Below are 20,445 nucleotides of genomic sequence, written 5' to 3'. Positions count from 1 at the left end.
TTGAGCTGGGCCACTCAGCTGCTCATACTTTCAGACATCAGGGCTCCTAGTTCTTGGACTTTCAGACTTCTACATGGTCTTACATCATTTACCTCCATCCTCCACTCCATGTTTCTCAAGACTTTGGAGTGGAACTGAATTAAACTACTGGTTTTCTTAGTTCTCCAGTTTGCACATGGTAGGCCTTCTTGTTACCATAATCATGTGAGCTAATTCTCTGGAGGACCCTGACTAATACAGTACTCATTAGAGGTATTGCTCTGTACTTTTCTTTTATTGTGGGAACTTTGGTGGCTCTGGTATCAGGAGATTACTAACCTGATACCATCTGGGAGGGTTTTGAATACCAATTCAATCTCTTTACAACTAATTAGTTCTGTTCATATTTTCTGTTTCTTTCTGATTCCTGGGGGGTTGTATGATTATAGGAATTTATTTATTTCTCCTAGGTTATCCAATTTGTTGGCATAGAGTTATTCACAGTGGTCTCGTATAATCCTTTATATTTCTGTGGTGTCACTTGCCATGTCTCCTCTATCACTTCTAATTTTTGCTCTTTATTCTAATTTTGCTATTTTTTTCTTTTTTTCTTAGTCTAGCTATGGGTTTGTCAATTTTATTGATCTTTTAAAAAAGTAAATGTATTTCTATTGATTGTTTTCATTTTATAGACATAGGCTTAGTAGCAGAGAGAGTCTGTTTTTCTAATTCTTGGGTCATATTTCAGAGTTTCATGTTATTTAGTCCTTAATGAAATTATAAGTTCTATTTTTTCTGAAGCATTCAAAAATTTCAACTACTTTATGATAATTTAGATAGGTAAACTTTCACCTAAGAAAACAGAATGTAATAAAGGTATCAAATGCCAGTAAGGATGAAAAATTTTTAGAAAGTCTGCTACCAGGATTTGTGTTGCACATCCCTTTCTAAGAATAGTCTTATTAGCCAAGTATTTCTTTATCTGAGAATTATCTTTAATAAGTGTTACTACTATATGTAAAGGAATATTACATCTCAAACCAAATTTCAATAAGACAAAAATTAATCTGATTAGTTCTTTATAATTTTTTATGAAAAATTAAAATTTTAATCTTAGCGAATTTCATTTATTTCATTATTTTGAAAAAATTAAGACTAGAAAAAATAAGGAAATCCAAAATATGTCAGAAGTCTCCAAGCTAAAAGCCACCATGGCAACAAAACCATCTACTAAAGAAGTGTCAGAGACTGTTCATATTTTAATTGATGAATTAATATGGCTAATTAACATTGTAGGATGAGGGAAAGAGCAAAACATTAGCAGTGCTTTAAGAAACAACAGGGAAGAAAAACAGCAAATGAAATAGTAATGGAACTTTTAAAGGCAAGCCGATCACAAACCATAACTAAACAATCTATATTTACTTAGACCTTTGTCATTTGTCCAGCAAAATCACTATTTAAATGCAAACATTTAACTAATTATTTAGGCATAAGAAAACAGAAACCATGAAATCAAATCCAAATATGAAAGTTTTGGAGATTCCTCCAAAATTAAAAATAGAACTACCATAAGGTTCAGCTATACTACTCCTGGATATATAACTGGAAGGAATGCAGTTAGCATATAATAGAGACACTTGAATGCCTATGATTATTGGGACACTACTGACCATAGCCAAGATATGGAGTCAGCATAGGAGCCCATCAGCAGATGAATGGATGATGAAAATATGGTATACATTTGCAAAGAAGTATTATTTGACCATAAAAAGAATGAACTGATGTCATTTGCAGGTAAATGAATGGAACTGGAGGAATTCAAGTTGAGTGAAATAAGTCAAACACAGAAAGATGAGTATGACATGCTTTCTCTCATATGTGGAAGCTAAAAGAAGAAAAAGAAAAGACCTGAAAGTACAAGAGGGACAATTAGGGGCTGGGAAAGAGTGGAGGGAGAGGGGTGAGAAAGGAAGGTGACTTAAGATAGAAGGTAGAGTAGATATGATGAATGCACAATATATAATTGTATGGAATTGCCACACCAAAATCCGTTAATTTGTACAATTAACACATGTGAATAAAAGATTCCTATTATTTTGCATACCGTGGTACTACTCTAAACCTCAATAACCCAGAATCTATATATATATATATATTATGATTTCATTTATATTATGTTCTAGTACAGGCAAAATTAATAGTGATAGACATCAAGATAATTATTAGCTTTAGGGAAGTGGGTTTGAAAGAATGGACATTTTTTTAAGCTGTCTGTTTTATCTCAACTCCCTAAGGTCTCTCTCCCAGTAATGGGAACAAAACCCTTAAAGCTGTTCCAGGAAACAGCCCCAAACAGAGAGTAAAAGAGTAAGTGGAGCAAGATAGTATTCAGATAGTTAAGATATATATGATATAAGATTACCAGAAACTGTTGACCAGAATCTATGCCCTGTTGTAAAACATTGTGAAACATGTTGTATGTTATCAGCAAACCCAGATCCCCTTTGGAATTTCCCAGCAGCTTTGTTCCCCTTTCTCCTTCCATGTGTGACCCCTCCCAATGTGTGGTTTCTGCCTTTATAAACTTGTAAGATTTTTTGCTCATGACTCGACTCCTCGACTCCTGCGTGAGTCACGAGTTGAGTCCCAGCACGCTGGAATAAAAGCCTTTTGCAGTTTGTATCAAGTGACACCTCCTGCGGTTGATTGGGGTTGCCGTGGATCCGTGGGACAGAGTTGGGGTTTCCTTTTGGGGGGCCTTACAGGTTTACAGTGATTGGAATATGGCATATATGATTGTGGTACTGATAATATCCTATTTCCTGACCTAAGTGCTGTCTACCAAGATGTTTACTTTGAGAAAAATTATTCAAATGATACACTTTTGATTTGTGAAATTTTCCACTATATATGTAGAACTTCGATGAAAATATTTTCTGAAAAACATCTAACAGATGCATCAGGTATTACGAGAGAGAGACATACTATGATGCAAAATAGAGTGTTACATTGGTGATGCAAGATAAGAAGGAAACATTGTTCCTATGTAATTTTGACATGGTGAAACACATAAATAAGATCACTGATAAATTTAAAAATGATTATCAAAGATTCTGGTTGGGCTAAATAGCTCAGGCCAAACTCATGCAGATAACAACCGTATTTAATTTCCAAAGACAAAAATGAAAACATACCCGAAAGTACTAGAGAATGTCCGAAACCAGGAAAGAAACTGACACTTGGTATAAGCAATTATACTAAGTGAATTTCCCATATGTTGTGCACAGTTCATCAACTGATGATAGGCACCAATCTTTGTCAGGTAGGGCAGCTACAACCTCAACAGAAAATCCACAGCTTTACCAGCTTGAAGAAAGTGAGCAGAGTTTGGATCGACTATAATTGGAGGATATAGTCAAGGGAGATTATAGAAGTGGGAGAACCTGTGAGTAGGAACACTGAATTCTACACATTAACCCTGACCAGTTTTTTGACTGACCTGAACGATAATTGTGGGGAAGACTCCTTCAAGTCTACCTGTAAAGCCAGAATTGAGAATAGGCAGTTAGAGTAGAATAGGGAAACGGGTCAAATTAAGAAAATGGAGGCCATCTGAGTCTGGGAATGGAGACTGCCCCTGGAAGATTGGAATGTCAAGGTCTCCAGAGCCCATTGACTACCAAACCTGCCTTTACTACTCCCAAAAGGCTACAGGCAAGGAGTTGCTAATTAATGCCCCCTGGGCTATTACCTGCCTGAATCACCTTGACCCTCCCCCTACCCATAGCTTTTCACTTAATGCAAAACCAGGCCTAGTCACGTAGGCAGGAAGGAGAGATAAGGGGGGAAAGAACTGGAGAACAAAAGAGAATTTAACCTATAAAAGATGTAGGGTGCTCTCACTTCTTGGGACTTTTAGAACATCAGCCATGGCCCCCTTCTTCCTGTCAGGAGAAGTCTGTATTATTACTTTTAAATAAAACCTGCTTAATATGCTTGCCTTGGCGTGCTTCTCTAGTGTTCAATCTTCAATGTTAGAAGGAGCAGAACTCGTCACCGGTAAACGGTGGTATCAGTTTCTTCTTGCTGCTTGTAGTAAAAGAATGGACATTTTTTTAACCTGTCTGTTTTATCTCAACTCCCTAAGGTCTCCCTCCCAGTGATGGGAACAAAGCCCTTAAAGCTGTTCAGGAAACAACCCCAAACAGAGAGTAAAAGAGAAATTGAGCAAGATAGTGCTGAGACAGTTAAGATATATAGGATATAAGATTACCAGAAACTGTTGACCAGAATCTACGCCCTGTTGTAAAACATTGTGAAACATGTTGTATGTTATCAGCAAACCCAGACCCCCTTTGGAATTTCCCGGTGGCTTTGTTCCCCTTTTCCCATCCGTGTGCAACCCCTCCCGATGTGTGGTTTCTGCCTTTATAAACTTGTAAGATTTTTCTGCTAGGGATTCAACTCCTCGACTCCTGCGTGAGTCACGAGTTGAGTCCCAGCGCACTGGAATAAAAGCCTCTTGTGCTTTGCATCAAGTGACGCCTCCTGCGGTTGATTGGGGTTGCCTAACTCTGTGGGACAGAGTTAGGGTCTCCTTTTTGGGGGTCTTACAATAGTACAGTGTGAGAAGAAAAGAGAAAAGATGGGGGTAACAACTGTAACATAAAAAAGGACCAGCATTGGATGACTTAAGCTATCTAGATAAAGACACCAAAACAAACAAAACCCAACCGCAAATAAGTGAGGGTATGACTGGACAACCTTTTACTAATCCTTCAGAATGGATTAGTAAAAGATGGATTCTCAGCCATGTAAATGTGTGGATAAATATAAAAAGCAATTTTTTCCCCGCCTGTGTGGGGAGGAGTTTAGGTAACCATTGGAGGTGTGGGCTGGCTGGAAATAAAGACTAGGAAAGTAACATTAAAAAATAAACACAAAAGACCAGGAATATATTGAAAGCAAGGGCTTGATGGGTGGAAGAGACCTGATAGATCTGATCCTAACCAAGAGAAAAACCCGCAAATGCTTTATTTATAGTGACACACACCAAAGGGATTCAGTGAAGAGCTTTTTCAGGAAAACAGGATAAGAGTGGGGGAAAAAGTTTTTGGGACTTGGCAGTTTACAACTAGGGCAGCTGCATTTGAACCTAGGGTCTATGAGCTAAGGCAGGGTGCCAGCATGATCTGGGCTTTCTCAAACCAGGGACTTTCACCCAGGAGTTCCAAGAAAAGCATCTTCCCTGCCTTATGAGGGCTCAAACAAATCCACAGTTCATACCAGCTTCCAACAATTGATATGACATTGAATTCACTTATATAAAGTTTCTTTGAAAAGATTAAGCATGTGACTTAGATCCCCTCAGCATCTCATTAAAAGTCAAATACAGAGAAATCAGTCAGAAAAAAATGACATATTATGTATAGGAAGAAAATTTCTGTGATTTTGGACTTTTCACTTAGAGAATATCCTTTGAAGTGGTGGTTTTGATACCGCTCTTTACCGGTGACAAGTCCTGCTTCCTCAGGTGTTGAAGTATAACGCCGAACGCCAGAGAAGCACGCCGAGGCAAATGTAGAGTGGAAATTAAGCTTTATTAAAGAAAAGTAAAAGCAGACTTCTCCGGGGTGGAAGAAGGGGACCCAAAGTCGGAATCTGTGGGATGAGCAAATCTTGTCCTTTTTATGGGTTTTATTCTCCCATTCTCTCCCCCTTATCTCTTTCCTTCCTGCCTACGGGATTAGGCCCAGTTTTGCAGGTGAGATGTAAAAGGTGAAAAGCCGATGGGGCACAGGGAAGGCCAAAGTGATTCAGGCAGGTAAGGGCCCAGGGGGCATTTATCAGCATCTTCCTGCCTGTAGTCTCTGAGAAGGGCAGGTAAATTTGGTTATCAATGGGCTCTGCAGGTCCTTGACATTCCATTCTCCCAGGGCAGTCTGCAACTTCCAGAGGCAGATGGCTTTCATGGCCTTCATTTCCTCCATCTGACCAGATCCCCTATTTCTACACTAACTGCCTGTCCCCAATTCTGGCTTCAGTTTCTGGGAAAGATCTGTGGAGAAGCCCTTCATCTAATGGACTGATTTGTGTGACATACATGAGATAAACATGCATAGATCTTAGAAATTTTTTATCAGGGGAAACATTGCCAGTTGGAATTTAAAAAGGGCAGAGTACAAAATGAAGAAAGATTATTGGATTTCTAAAATTCTATAGGTAAGATACAAGATGATAAAATTACACAGCTGCAAACACATAATACCTTTCATAAAAAGGAAGACCCATTCAGTGGGGAGCTTTGATTCTGAAAGTGAGTAAAAATTTATAGACTATTTCCAGGTTTTGAAAACAAATGGAGTTGGTGTATCTGGATCTCAAAGCTGCTTAAGATTGGTGACCAGTCTCCCTTGCATTCTATAGGCATTAAAAAATATTCTTAAGAAATGGAGGCAAATTGAAGACAAATTCAGATAAAAGAAAATTCAATACAAGGAGACCAGAACTATAGAAAGATGATACAGGACATTCTTTTGGAAGATAGCCAGTGATACCTGATGGAAACCTAAACTTTCAGGGAAGAGATAAAGTACATTTGGAAATTGGAAATTTGTGGATAAATATAAAGGGCAATTCTTTCCCATCTTTATTTAAAATGTAAGTAATTGTTTAAAGGAAAATTTTAACACTGCTTTGGAGGTTTAAACATATAAAAGTGATATATGTATGTGGAATATAGGAGAAATAAATGACCCAATGTGGCTATATAGGTTTGGAATTTTAGGTACAGTAGTATAATATTCACTATGACTAGAATGTTTGAGAATGTAATCCCTAGAGCACTCACCTAAAGTCATTCAAGAAAGTATATTAAAAAATTAATAAAGATTAATATCAACAAAAGTTTAGGAATACACACATTCATGTAAGTCAAAGAGCTTTGGAAAGGACTCTGCTATCTAAATTTTCAAAGTGCAATATAAAAAGCTATTTTTTTTTTTAACTAAAATTTATGAACTCTACGGCCTTAAACTTAAGCAAGAGAAATTCAAATTTGATATAATAAAGACTAAAAGCATGTTAAATATTGCCAGTCTATACAAGGGCAGAAAATTGCTCCTGTATTTATTTACATAAAAGTCAGAGATTATTAGTTTATTTTGGGAATATAGTCCTTTTAAAGACATAGAATAGATGTGACAATCATTTTGAAGTTTTTTTTTTTCTCCATTCTATCTTGTGGGGCTCCATTTCATAATTTAATTGTTTAGGTTTCACTAAAAATGGATTTTGTATTACAATTGAAGGACCTCCAAAAAGGAGACCCCAACTCTATCCCTCGGATGGACGGCAACCCCAATCAACCGCAGGAGGCGTCACTTGATGCAAACCGCAAGAGGTGTTTATTCCAGCGCGCTGGGACCCGACTCGTGACTCAAGCAGGAGTCCAAGGGTCGAGTCCCTAGCAGAAAATCTTAACAAGTTTATAAAGGCAGAAAACCACACATCGGGAGGGGTCGCACATGAAAGGGAGAGAAAGGGGAAAAAAAGAAAAAATGGGGGAACAAAGCTGCCAGGAAATTCCAAAGGGGGTCTGAGTTGTCTGATAACATACAACATGTTTTACAATGTTTTACAACAGGACGTAGATTCTGGTCAATAGTTTCTGGTAATCCTACTGTTTGAGCACTATCTAGTTATCTGGCTCAATTTACTCTTTTACTCTCTGTTTGGGGCTATTTCCTGGAACAGCTTTAGGAGCTTTGCTCCCATCACTGGGAGGGTGACCTTAGGGAGTTAAGATAACTGGGAGGGTGACCTTAGGGAGTTAAGACAATGGGAGGGAGACCTTAGGGAGTTGAGATAAAACAGCTTAAAAAATTGTTCATTCTTTCACAATGAAAAGAGGGTCTAATAAACCATTCAACCTACAATCAGTTTTCTTGTGCATGAGCAAAAGCCAAAATTTCATACTTATTTAGGTATATTGTGTTCTGAATTGATAGTAGTATTTTGTATGTAAGTCACTTTGGACTTTTCTTCTGAAGTTATTTATTCAAATTCTCATTTTGAACTTATTTATTCAAAATTCTCACTAATAATGAGTCCAAAAGTTTCTGAGCACAAAAACTTAAATATTTCAATTACTGTGCTATTTTCTTATGCAAGAAAACATATGCTGATCTACTCTTTTTTTAACCATTTTTTTAGTTTTTTTAGTGTTTTAAAAGTTTTTTTTAACTTATTTTTATTTTTATAGACTGCGTTTTGATTTATTGTACACAAATGGGGTACAACTTTTCGTTTCTATGGTTGTACATGATGGAGATCCACACCATTACTGTAATCATACATGTTCATAGGGGTAATGATGTCTGTCTCAGTCCACTGATCTACTATTAAGATAAACTCAATACCTTTTCTGATTCTAAGCCTGAACCTTAGTAAAACTGAAAACATGGTTATCTCCCTCTGTGTAGTACGTGACTTGCAATGAGTGAGTGCTATCCTGCTCCCTCAGCAGGGCTTCTTCCATGGGCAGCCATATCGGGCCCCTGCAGCATCACCTCCTTCAAGAGGTGGTCTTTCTCAACCTCACGGGCTAGGAGAGCAGCAGGCATTTTGGCTGGGTGGGAGCCTATGTCTTCATCACTTATGATGACTGTGACCACTTCTTTGAAGATATGTACACTCTCAGACCTGCTGTAGTGATCATAGTGGTAGGAACCTTGCTTTTCATCATTGGGCTAATTGCCTGCTGTGCCACAATCTGGAAAATCTCTGTGGATTTGTCACTTTTGTCTCATTCTGCTCTTGTTTTTTGTCATGGAAATTGTTGTGGTTTTGGGATATGTTTACAAAACAAAGGTGGAAAATGAGGTTGATTGCAGCACGCAGAAAGTTTGTAAGACCTACAATGTAACCAAAACCTTTATTATGTTAGCAGGGCTATTGATAATGTACAGAGACAGCCCCACTAAAGTGAAATTCATAACTACTCAGACTGAGGAAATACAGGCTGGTTCAAAGAAATCAAAAACCAGAGTGTTCCTCTTAGTTGCTGCAGAAAGTCTGCTAGTAGTTGCAATGGCAGCCTGATGGATGTGAGGCTCTAGTTGTGAAGAAGCTACAAGAAATTCAGATACATGTTATCTGGGCAGTGTTGGCCTTTACAGCTATGTAGGTGTTGGGCATGCTTTGTGCATGCATTATGTTGTGCTTATGAGCTCGCATCACTGGCAGAACCTATGCATAGTAGATAGTCAAGCCTGAGCTTTTTAATCTTGTTTTGATTTGGAAGGTGAAGAGCAGATTGGCTGCAGTTGGCCGATCCAGTTCATCCAGTTAAAGCAAACATACACTGGTGTTGGATGGAACAGTTTGGCTTTTCTTGTACCTACCCATTTACCTATACGTCTGTGACTTTCTTTCCTTTGTTTTAACTGAATTTTCATGCCCCTAAGTGTTTAAGTTCAGTGGTAAATATTTTAATTTCAGAACCATTTGCAAGTTGCATGTGCCATAGAATTAAAGAAGAACATATGCCTGCTTTTGTTGCCTCCAAACAGTAATGGGACTGATGTCATTGTATCACCAGGTCCTCTCAGTCTTTATTGTAGAGAACTCCTGGCCAAAGTTTTTTGTGGCAAGGAGGAGGAAGCCAGCTGTCTGGTTTAAGTTAACAGCAGATGGTGCCCCTCATCAGTGTCCCTTTAAAGAACATACACTGTAGTTTGATAAGACTGCAACTATAAAAAGTGGCTAAAATAGATTTTGGAATCATAGAGAGTGTATCTTTGTTCATCTTCAAAATCAGAGTCTGATCTTTGAAACTAGTGTTTTTTAATCAAAGCTGGCTTTATAAGAGGAGATTAATGTATTCACTACTGCTTTAAAACAATTAGTGTGCATGTGTGTGTTGTTTTTTATGATTGAGCCCATTCATCATAAATCTTAAACTCATTAGAGATAATGTATCCATGTAGACTAGCAAAATAACAATGTAGATGTAATCTCAGTTGTGCATAGAAAAATTTAATTCAATAAACTCAGCCCTAAAATAACAACAACAACCAAAACTACAACTTGGTACTTTGAGTTGCATTTGGCATAGATATTTACATAAGTTAGAAGAACCCTTATATGTATTAACTGGTATGGTAAATTAAAAATATGGTTATTTTTCAAATTAGACAAGAGTTTATTTCAAAACTGAATTTCATTTAAACTTTTCCATTTTCCACTGCAAAAGTATGTATGACAAAGTATTATATGTGCAAAACAATAAATTCAAAATAATGTGTTACACAGTTCTCAGTAAAGTTCTATGTCTATGCAGGTGCTTTTTTTTAAAATTCTAAGTTGTCTTCAATGTGTGTATTTTTCCTAAGTGGTTACTTTGGAAAGACTGCTTTCTTAAGAGGCACATCTTTAGTGAAAATTCAATATTTATATTCTTCTCTTATTATTGTTGTTTTCTTTTATTTAGAATCTCTTGACTTTCTAATGAGTTATGAAGGTAGGCAAATCATAAATATTCATGATTTTGGTCTCTGGGTGAAAATATAGAGTACTATTTTTTTTTTCCTTAGTTTTATCAAGGACTAGACTTGTCATTTGAATGAGGATTGAATCCACCTAAATCACAGACCGGTGTTGGTTTGCTTTCAGCAATACACAGCCTAGGCTGGATGAATTACCAAAAGTATGGTGGTGTGTGTCTGTGGACATGCAGTGAGAGGCAAGCAGAGCCACCGTGGCAGATAGTAAGCGTGCTTTGTCCAGGAAACCCTGTGCCTCTTGCCACACTGGATGTCACATCTTCAGCACCTTTTTAAAATTCATTGAGCACTGCTGAATCACAAGTAGTGACTGCTCCAAAGACATAAAGCTGATATAAATTCATTTCCTGAGATGGTTATGGTTTTATTAATTTGCTTTCACTGTGTGATCGTAAAAAAAAAAAAATTGATTTGGTAAATATTAAGTACCTTATCAAGGGCAAAACATGCCGGAGGAATCAAAGATAAAATCATATTGGCCACCCCTAAGTAGCTTCTAACCACAAAAACTGTTGTGCATGGTAGTATCAAGATGCTTGTTACAAGGGGATTTTAAAATCAGGGTGAATTTCACCACCTTTGTAAGGCAATTATGTCAACTATATATATTAATCACCTAATTCATTACAGACCACACTTCAGAGCAATTTATATATCACCTCTTCTCCAGCCTATCCCTCACTCAGAAATTAGATTTATATTGCTATCTGGAATATTAATCATGATATTGTTTAGGCAGGAAATTACCCTTTAGGGGTAATTATAAAAGCAGTAGATGATACAGTTCCTTATCTGCTGAACATGAGGAAAAGAATGTTTACCTCTTTTATTTGTTGCCTCAGTGGCTTCTTAGAATTTTAGCTGTAAAACCAATCAGTGTCATATGGCTGTAAAGATGACATTTCTTTGTGGTTCTATTAGTATCTCATTCCTGTTGTTGTCTGTAAATAGACATACTGTATACTAAGAAACAATCTGGTCTGCTTGGCCTTTTTCCAGAAACCTGAGTCAGACCACTTTAGTAGTATAAAGTATTCTTTCAGAATGAATGACCATTTACTTGAGACTCATATGCTACAGTGATAAGCAGCAATAATACATTCTTATACCAAAGTTTCTTAAACTCAATGAAGGGAATACACTGTTGGAGAGGGAAATTTATTATACATATCTATGTATTGTAATCACTTGCCTCAGATCTCTGATTTTTGTTGCCTAGGTTTGTAAAGCATCTAGAAGTGGTTTAATATTATGCCTAGTTTTAGTAAAAAAATAAAAGAGATTAAGAAAAATGCTCAAAAGGAACCACTATAAAAACCACAAAATAGTCAAAGTTCTCAGATAAAAATTAGCCTTAAAAGTAAATGCATTTACAATAAAAATAAATTAAAAAAAAAAAAAGTAAATGCAAGAGCCGGGCACAGTGGTGCACACCTGTAATCCCTGTGGCTCAGAAGGCTTGGACAGGAGAATCACGAGTTCAAAGCCAGCCTCAGCAAAAAGCGAGGTGCTAAGCAACTCAGTGAGACCCTGTCTCTAAATAAAATACAAAATAGGGCTGGGGATGTGGCTCATTGGTTGAGTGTCCCTGAGTTCAATACTTAGTACCAAGATTTAAAAAAAAAAAAAAAAGTTAAATACAGGTGCTTGCAAAAACTAAACCACATCTACCACTGTTTCATTCTCTTTTGGTGTTCCAAAATATAGGTATTGATATTCAAGAAAGAATTCATGAAGAATGGGAGATTGGATTGTACTAATCTTTGAGAAGTAAGTTACAGATAGGCAAAATGGTGAATTGATATGAAGGGCATATCATATTAGTTGAAAGATAAGCCCAAGTGGAAAGGAAGCACAAAAGATATTATATTATATTCCCAGGCAAATCAGTGTAACTTTCTATCTGAGAGTCAAGTGTTCATTGACCTAACCTCTGTAGACACTCTTGGGAATCACACGCCATGTGAGGCAGAGAACATGCTTGAGGAATACAAACTTGCATGGTGCTGTGTATGATTTGACTTAGTAAGTTGTAGATTCAACAGGTTGGGTATATTTATCAAACTGTAGAAACTCCTTTATTCACAAAAAAATCACTTAAGACTTACTGAAGATAATTAAAATAGAACCTGATTTGGGGGGAGGAGGGAAGAGGATAGGTTATAGAAGAGATTATAATTTTCTTTCTCATTTTACTATTTTATTCATTGCCAAAGTAGAAATTAGAGTATAATAAACTTTTTCTCTCTTTCTCTCTCTCCCTCTTCCTTCGTTTGTTCGCTCCTTCCTTTCTTCCTTTCTCTCTCTCTTTCTCTCCCTCTTTTCTTGGTAAGGGGGTTTAACCCAGGGATATTTTAACAATGAACTATATCCTCGGGCCTTTTTTACTTTTTATTTTGAGACAGGATCTACTTAAATTGCTAAGGGCCTCACTAAGTTGCTGAGATTGGCCTTGAACTTGTAATCATCCTTTCTCAGAATCCTGACTCCCTGGAATTACAGGTGCCTCTGGGTCTGACCTCCATTTTTCTTCCTTTGTTAATATTTATTTTTTACTGTAGAACCTTAGAATATTGAAGAAATCTGGTTGGATAATAATAATTTTGACATCATCACTCTTTGGGAGAATATAACCCTTAAAAATACCCAGATCCTACAAATATATTACTGTAAGTATATTACTGGCAAAAGGGACTTTGCACAAGCAATTAAGCCTTTGAGATGGGAAGATTATCCTGGATTATCTGAGTAGGCCCAATCTAATAAAATAAGTCCTTAAAAGTGGGAAACTTTCCTGACTGGGTAAGAAAGATGAGATAAAAATAGAAGAGTAAAAGTGTGAGACAGAATCAGTCTGCTGTTTGAAAATGAAGGAAGAAGTACCTAAACCAGGGAATATGTTTGGCCTTTGGATGTTGGAAAAGGTAAGGGAATACACCTGGCTCTAGGGACTTCCTGTGGAAAACAGCCCTGCCAGCATCTATATTCTAGTTTAATGACATCTGTAATGAACTTCTAATCTACAGAATTGTAAAATAATAACTTCGGAGTTTTTGACTAAGTTTGTAGTAACTAAAATACTAAAACTTCCTTCTTCCCATATACAAAATCTAGGAAGAAAATAAACTGATATCATTTATGAAATTATTTTACCTCAATCCTACGCTTTACACTGATCTTTTATAATGTCCTATGGGAGATGGATTGATATCCCCAATTTAAAGATGAAAAGGAACATGTTAATAATTTGTCTGACTTTCGTCACTTCTTCATTCTCTCTAAAAGAAAAATATTAATAATGTGTCCTAAGCTTATAGAACAGAGTAGCATTTATGTCACTGAAGTATGAGGCTGAGGCACAGCAGTTCCGTCTTCCCAGGGCAACTTCCACCACCTCTCCTGCCTGCCTGCGTCTCTGGGAGTCAGTGCAAGTTTTCATGATACGATCTCACAAAAGCGACCTGTGCCTCCGATGCTCTTACTCACAGTTCAGAACTCTGACCTGTACGTGTGGAGTGGCCATCTTCAATAAAGAAAACCTGTCAGACATAGTAAAAAATCACGGGTATGTGCAATTTATAGGGGTGTGGGGATCTGGTTGACTTCTTTCCATCCCATGTGACGAATGCAGTCACTATACGCCACCATCTGCAGAAGATCATGAGGAAAATACACACGTGGAACTACTCTCTGTTGGCCTGGTCAGTCTTCCACTAAAGTCCCCAATCCCTGGAGCCAAACATGAATACAAATAATTATTTTCCAGTTTAGACTATTCATCCATTCTTGGAACCCAGAACCCAGGATGACATCAGGCACATGGGAGCCAGTTTTGAGTTAGGACACCCCTCCCTGCCTCTGAGAGGCCAGGGCACTTCATGAGGCCAACATCTTGATTTCACTACCAGGTAACAGAAGAGATTGAAAATGATTGAAATGACAGACTAAGAACACATAATTGGGGAGATGAAATAGGCCCGATTTGAGACCCCTACTGTGTTTACGGCAGTGAGCAGTGTCAGAATACATGGAAAGCCAGACATAGCCCACTTTCTCCAGGCCATTCGTCATCTGAACAGATGCCAGTCACTTCTATAGTGTTCTAGTTAAGGGTGATTTCTCTAATAATTGGGAGTTAAAAATGACCCTCCCCTTGACCTGCCTTATGGTGATGTCTCTTTAGATACAGCTCAATGCCACCAGGCATTCTGCAGGAGGGAGCCTGTTGCTTATCTTGGAGTAGTTCAACAAGAAAATAGATCTGCTCATTATTAAAAAATTATTAGTAATGTATAAAATGAAACTTTGTATTAAGTAACAGTGACAAGAAGAAGAATGATACCAACCTAATTCCTTCACTCACTGCCACTATATTTTGCTGGAAAAGGTAGTCATTGAACACATAATTTAAAATGTTGTATGGAGCAACAAAACAAGAAAAGGATATAAAAGTATATATATTTTGAAAAAAGAAATTAAACTCTTTGCTTATTAATGACATTACTGTCTGTGTAGAAAATCTGAAAGAATGAACAGAAAAATGTCTGAGAGACTAAAGAAACTAATAAGCAATTATAACAAAATTGTAGGAAACAAAGTTAAGATACAAAAATGGATCACTTTCCTATACACCAACAATGAACAAGTTAAATCCAAAATTTAAAGTACAATGCCATTTACATTAGCACCCAGAAATTAAATATTTGGTACAAATCTAAAATAATGTGGATAAGATGTAGGTAAAGTAAATTATAAAATTCTGATAAAAAACAAACTCAAGGGCTGGGGATATAGCTCAGTTGGTAGAGTGCTTGCCTCACAAGCCCAAGGCCCTGGGTTCAAATCCCCAGCACCGCAAAAAAAAAAAAAAAAAAAAAAAAAAAACCTCAAAATAGACAATATATTTATATTTATGTAAGTATATTTATATTTAAAATTCAGAACTATAAAATTTGATAATAATCAAAGATAATTAAGATAAGATAATGTGGGAGAAATACAAATGAAAACACAGTGAGATAATAATGCACGATCATTAAAATGGCTAAGATCTGGAGCTCTGATAACACCAAATGCTGACAAGGATGTGAAACCACAGGAACTATTAATCATTGCTGGTTAGAATACAAAATGGTACAGCTACTTTGGAAGACAATTTGGAAGTTTCTTTAGAAACTTAACATATTCTTATCTTATGGTTCAAAGGAATTGGATCGCCCAAAGATGGTCATACAGAAACCTGCACATGGATGCTTATATAGTTTTATTCATGATTGCTAAAGCTCAGAAGCAACCGAAATGTCCTTCAATAGGTGAGTAAGTAAGTTGTGGTGCATCCAGACAATAGACCATATTCTGCCCAAAAAATTAATGCATTACCAAACCATGCAATGACATGGAGGAAACTTAAATGCATATGTCTCAGTGAAGGAGGTCAATTGAAAAAACTATGTATTATAGTATTCCAACAACAGGACATCTTTGGAAAAGGTAAAACATAGAGATAGTGAAAAAGATCAGTGCCAGATTTTGGGGTAGGGAGAGTTGAATACATGAAGTACAGAGAAATTTTAGGGCAGTGAAAATACTCTGTGTAACACTATAATGATGAATAAATGGTATTAAACATTTAGAAAAATATACTATATTTCTATTTTGGGACTGTTTATACATTTGTCCAAATGTATAATATGTACAACACCAAAAGAGAACATATATGTAAACTAAAGACTGGGGGATTGTGACATACTACCACAGATTCACCAATTATAGCAAAGTCCTATTCGTGGAAGATACTGGTAACACAGGAAGTTCTGGAAAGATACCTCTGTGCCTTCCTTTTAATTTTCCTACAAGCCTAAAATTGTTCTTACAATGTGTATTTGAAGAAAGTTTGACAGATAATGCAAAGGGAAAATCAGAGAGCTTTTGGGACTGTAAAATAGAGACCAGAGTGGAGCCAGAAAGTCAGGGAAGATTTCTTAGAAGATATAATGCCATAGATGAGGATAATTAGCTAAATGAAGCAAGAGGAGTTTGGTAGTAGAGAAACCTTCCTGGATAAATAGGATACCATGTAAGAAGATGTAGATCAGAGGTAAAATTTAAATTGTTCAGAAATGGAAAGAATTATAAAAGGAAGTAGTAGTTCAGGTTGTCTGGTGAGGTAGATACACAGTGGTTCTAGATCTTATCTTAAGAACAGGAAAAAACAATCAAAGCAGTTTAGGAAAGTGCATGACTTGAAAATGTTCATATTTTAGAATATTTTTTTCTGGTTCCAAGAGTATGAATGGATTGTAAGGGAAATTGTGTGAAGTCTTCTGGGATAATTAAAAAGCCGTGGAGGTTGACCAGAAAAGGATGCCAAAAATGAGGATTTTGAAAAATTGATTCCTTCAAGAGACATTTAGGATTGACTTGGATGTAATGCAGCATGAGGCATTAGAAGTTAGGCAATAGTTAAAATTTTGCTGTAAACAATTGGAAACATGACATCCACTGTGAAGTGCTATGTTCAAGAGATGCTCTTTTCAAAAGGAAGGTTTTGAGTTCTGAGGGACATGTTGAGTTTGAGATTTCTTTGAGGCATGCAACCGTGGACCCTGAGTTGCCATTCACTATGTGAATCTGGAATTCAGGAGACTGGCCTGGGCTTGAGAAACACATTTGGGAATCATTGGCAAATAAGGAAGAGTATTCCTGGGAGAAAGAAAGGTGTCTGTGTTGGAACCTTGAGGAACCATTCCAACAATATCCAAATGGGGGATGAGGCAAGAGTTGAAATTCATAACCAAGTGTGTATTATTCTGAAGTCCAGAATTCAAGATGTCTTACTCTATTAAATAAAGCACACTTTTGGACAGTTTTAAAAAATTTTGAGCTCTGAGTGTAATGGAAGCAATGTACATTTGAAAGATACTGAAATACCTTTTTCAAAACAAATTATTTTTAATTTTTCTATTTTGGGTCTGTTTATTAAGGAAAAATATCTCTAAGCACATTCTATCTTTTGAAAGGTATTTGGCATGTATAATAAATCTGGATGAATGGCTTTAGAGAGGGACATTAATTCTAAAACCCCAGATTACATATTTAGTATTCATCTGATTCATCACAGTCAACATTTGGACACAAATTATCATGATTTAGTAATCTGTATTCACTATTTACAATAATGAGAAAACTTTGCCTAAAAGTTTCTTTATTGGAAAACATTTTAAGTTGGTACATCATAAATACATTTGCCAAATTATATTTCTGAAAATCCAGAGATCATTTTCTTCTGCTTGTCTCCAATCTGACCAGTGTTCTTTGTGCTCTTCCAGAAACAAAGGTGCACATGATGAATAAGTTTTTTGGTTTCAAAAAATACTCCTAGGTAGAACAATATCATAAAGAAAGACATAAAATGCAAATGAGCATGGAGAAATAAAAGGGTAACCAAGGCTGTACTTCCACTAAAGTACGGCTGGAATCAGCAGAGCAGAGACACATATTTTTCACTAATAATGTTAGAGGGCTGTGTTCTGAGGGCTTCATAGGGTAAAAACTTAACATGGGGGATATACAGATGGAATTTTATAAGAGCAGTTTGTGTGACTTTTATCCCATTGTTAGAAGTATAGACTCCGACTGCATCGTTTTGTATGAATTCACACATTTGCCTAGGCACATATTTAAGAGAAAACTGGTTAGTTGCATATTTCAAAAGTTTCTTTTAAAAATTTTACCTTTTTGTTTCACTAACTATGTGTTAGCAACTGATTCACACTTTACCTTTTTCAGTAATGTTGGAAAAAATTCTTTGCAGAAAGCAGTTTTGTGTATGCCACAAAAAACAGGTATAGACGTCAAATCTATGTTTGCAAGTCAATTAAATACAGGTAGTCTCTTGGACACTTTACACTTTTAAGTCATGTTCAAATATATTTACTTCTTTATTCATAATTTTAAGTGATACACTTTATTATTTTAGAGAGGTTGAAGGTTCTTAGCAAAATAGAGCACACGGCATAAAATTCTTCACATTCTCTCTGTCTCTCATCCATTTTAGTGCTATTTTATTCTAATAGAATTAATGGATAAAAAGGATTCTAGAAATGTAGCAGCCTAATATGCCCCAATTTTTTTCTAGCCTCAATATAAAAATAAATTAATTTTCTTTTGTGAGTGTTCCATTTAGACTAGATGGAAGATTCAGAGAAAAATCCATTGGAGGGCTATCATTCTCCTATCATTCCCGGAGAAAGGATCCAGGGGAAGATCTGAACAAAGTAATTCTAGGAAGAGCTTGGTTCATGAAGATCCCTGTAACATCAGGAAAAGGAAAGAATTGATATTTAAAGTAAGAATTCATCATATCTCCATGTTTTTTCTCCAGAGGGACAAGAAGTAGCTAAATACCTGACCTAAATTCTTTTTGTCCCTAAGGTTTGAAGAGCATGTGTGAATCGGGGATCAGAGCTGCATTGCCTATAAAGGAGAGAACAAAGCATCGTCCATCATCGATTTTCTGGGATTCCATATTGAAGGAATCCCAGCTGATGAAGTGGAAACCCATAGAATATATAAAGAAATGTAGCAATGTGTCTAAGGAGGGCAATAGCAAAAATGACAGAAAGAGAGAGAGAAAGGGAACAGATGTCCTCATGAAATTGAGCTGCTTAAGGAGACATACAACACCTGACCTCAACACTTGCACAGGATCTTATATAATAAAAAGCACAAACACCCTTTCAGAAGAAAAGGATCTGCTATTCATCAACTATCATACTCTCCAATAGGGTATAATCTAACAACAGTTCATTCTTTTCCCATTAGGTGGTTAAGCAATGACTATGAGGAATAACATCAAGGCATTTTCTTTGATTAAAAAATGTATAATGTAAACATGTTCCTACAAGTCACTCAGTTTTGATAATTAAAGGTGAAAAATATACATTTTTGGAGAATAGACAAGATGAAGAATTTAAGTTCATTTACCTGTTAAATTGATATTTTGATTTGTTTACAAAGTTGTGAAGTCACGGGGGGAGGGGAGGTATTCTATTTTGGTATGTTCACACATGCTCATTTCTGAGGAACAGAAGCAATGGCAGCATCAGGACTCAAATCATAATTGCTCAATCAATTTGCATTGAAAAGGCAAGAGCTATTTGATCCCAAGTATCATATGTTAGGAATGGGATATGTAACAGGGAAGAGAGAACCCACCCAAAGTAATTAAAGCTTCTGATAAAAATCCATTCTGGCCCAAGCCACTTACCGGCAATCTTAACAAACCATAGTATCTCTTAAATATGTCATTTTATGTCCTTCATGATCCATAATTTTGAATTCAAAACATTCTTCCTACTTTATACCGCTAAGTTAAAAAATAACATAAAATGCACTCCAAAAAAGAAACTACAATGTTTTCTTTCTTTTAAACCATAGTTAACACGTTTACTATAAAATTCTAGTTGCAAAATACTTTTCAAAATAGTTCTTATTAGGATAAAAATTACCTCATAAAAATCAACCTCCTTCACTCCTACTTCTAAATTCTCCATTCTAAGTTACTATTTTTTTTTAAACCTTGAAACATCTAAAACAAACAATTGTCTAAGAACAGCCTCATGAAAATTAAAATTACTAAGGGGGGATTTGCTTTAGAAAATAGCCTATATGAAAACGGATCATATGTGGTATTGGAGAGAAGAGAGCAACGAAATAGAATAAAATTCCGCAAATTGTTTGCAGAATACAGGAAAATTTAACATATTATGCACACTATATTAATTTGGTAGAGAAAAATATGGTTTAGTCTATAAACATGTGGGCATTACATTAGGATGAGATGACATTGAACCTCTATTTCGCATCATACACAAAATAAATTCCAGATGTTTTAAGG

At 36.2% G+C, this 20,445-nt stretch overlaps 1 protein-coding gene and 1 pseudogene across 6 annotated transcripts in view; one reads left to right on the top strand and one right to left on the bottom strand.

Moving 5' to 3' along the window:
• The window catches only part of HTR1F (5-hydroxytryptamine receptor 1F), a 141,171-nt gene that overhangs the window by 83,420 nt on the left and 37,306 nt on the right, over positions 1-20,445 (bottom strand). The window contains exon 4 of one of the 5 annotated variants that reach the window (XM_079155733.1): positions 17,793-17,924. The exons of the other annotated variants lie outside the window; for them this stretch is intronic. The gene's annotated coding sequence lies outside the window, so the exon portion shown is untranslated. Of the gene's footprint in view, positions 1-17,792; positions 17,925-20,445 lie in introns of those variants that run through there. 5 annotated transcript variants of the gene reach the window in all.
• LOC306670380 (tetraspanin-3-like) lies at positions 8,479-11,648 on the top strand (annotated as a pseudogene). The gene has a single exon. The product of its transcript is annotated as a tetraspanin-3-like (transcript).

Source organism: Sciurus vulgaris (assembly GCF_902686455.1).
Source record: "Sciurus vulgaris genome assembly, chromosome: 10".
Lineage (NCBI taxonomy): Eukaryota > Metazoa > Chordata > Mammalia > Rodentia > Sciuridae > Sciurus > Sciurus vulgaris.
Note: the sequence above shows the minus strand (reverse complement) of the source record. Positions and strands in the feature narration are given on the sequence as shown.